Source organism: Brassica oleracea, chromosome C5 (genome assembly GCF_000695525.1).
Source record: "Brassica oleracea var. oleracea cultivar TO1000 chromosome C5, BOL, whole genome shotgun sequence".
Taxonomy (NCBI): Eukaryota; Viridiplantae; Streptophyta; class Magnoliopsida; order Brassicales; family Brassicaceae; genus Brassica; species Brassica oleracea.
This window is the reverse complement of record NC_027752.1, coordinates 14144481-14146398: the sequence shown is the minus strand read 5'-3', so window position 1 is coordinate 14146398 and position 1918 is coordinate 14144481. Positions and strand designations below refer to the sequence as shown.

The following is a 1918-nucleotide window of genomic DNA, read 5'->3' as shown; positions in this document are numbered from 1 at the left end:
CGTTGTCCTTCATACCTGATAAGAAAGTAATGTAATTGATCAACAATTGTTAATGAACAGAGCTAGCTGTAAACCTAATGAATCCCTTACATTTTCTTCTGCTTGAGAAGCCTCATAGCACGAGCTTTGAGAGCTTGTTGAACAGGACCAGATCGTGTCTTTTGAATCTGCTCTCTGTATTTGCAGAGCTCAACATCAAGCTTTTTAATCTTATCTTCCACTGATTCTCCTCTTTTATTTATCTGTCAAACATTTACAAAAACCACAATCATCTGATCGGTGATCAAACACACGATTTATACCTAGAGAATAAATATCTCAGTGATTCGGATTCATAATTCTCTACACAGGACATTGCAAAACGATTTGGAGATAAGAGGGAAACGAGAGAGAGGACGAACCCGATCGGAAGCACGGCTTCTAGATACATCACCACAAAGCTAATATCTGCAATCTAAAGTCTGTGTCATCTAACTTAGCACCAGCATCCATAGCTCGGGGACAACAACGACGAACCTGATGACAGCCACAACGAGTCTGATGACGACGGATGTGCTGACCTGAAGACGGTAGATCTGATGACGACGGAAAGAAACACGGCGGAGCAATGGTAATCCGTCGTAGGTGAAGGACGAGGAAGATGAACACGACGGGATTGTTTCCGACGATTAGATTTTCGAATTTTTTTTTTTAATTAATCAAAGGAGAGGGCATAAGGGTAAATGATCCACTTTAACGAAACCTATTTTTGTGATTTTGGACCTTGAGTGGTAGTTTGAGAACAAAAACTTGATTTGGTGCTATCTAAGACATTTTCTCTTTTTTATTTAGTGTTTTGATTTTTTATTTAATTTTTTTATTTTTATTTAATTTTCTGACTTTTATTTATTTTTTTAGTTAAATAATTATTTTTCAGAAAAAAATGGACACATCATCAAAAAACTAGTTTTTTTACTAGATGAAAAAATAAACCTGGTTGAAAATTTATTTTGATAAAAATATCACCTTGAAGAAAATATCACCTTGAAGATTTGAAATGCTAATTAATAGAATTTAAGGTTTAAAATGTGTAGGTGCCAATTTTGAAGTTTTTTATGGGATTTTCCTAATAATCAACAAAGAACGCATATAATATTCAATACAATTTGCAAATAGAAATGAAAAAGGAAAATTAGACCGTCCGACAGCCACAAGAATGTCTCCCATTCTTGCTTGTGTTAAATTATTCCAGCAGAAGCCACAAAAAAAAAAAAGCAGGCAATCCCACTTAATACACCAAGTTTATTAGTGGATTATTATTATTATTATCTGAAGACAGGGGCCACTGTACTTAGAGGACAGTTTCGCACTCTGATTCTTTTCCTTTTCTGGTAAAATGATCTCTGAACTTGCATAACTCGATGGATCTCGTCTTGGGCACACGACGACGAGACAAGCCAAGGCCACTGTGTCTGTATGCCTTGAGCCGCCACCTAGGAGTATATAACAGCCACGGTTTGAAACGCAAGCTAAACAAAAGTTGTTTGTTACTCTTTTTCTGTATAATAATTTCTGAACTCAGATTTTGGCCCACTAGACTGAAGGATCCCATGCCCTCATTGAAGAATCTTCTGACAACAGCTACGCGATCAACATCCTTACCAACTCGAGCCTCGCACGAGTCCTTGTATCTTATGTAGACAATTGCAAATAAGTCGAGTCCCTCTTGGGTACTAGTATCTATAGCTACTTTGACAATCTTCAAGTTGGACACAAGATGGTTCTCAAGGGTGTTCCTATTAGTCGTGGCAACTGCAAGTTCCAAGTAGAGACGAATCCAATCATCATTCTCTCGCAACTCTGATTTCTTCAGCTGCAAGAAAACATATAAAAATCACGAGAAGGAAAAAAAAAAACAAAAAGCAAAGGTGCAATATAA

The 1918-nt window shown here is 36.9% G+C and overlaps 1 pseudogene; it reads right to left on the bottom strand.

The window, feature by feature from the left end:
- Nucleotides 1-1109: 1109 nt before the first annotated feature.
- LOC106292686 overlaps nucleotides 1110-1918 on the bottom strand; it is a 1747-nt pseudogene continuing 938 nt past the window's right edge.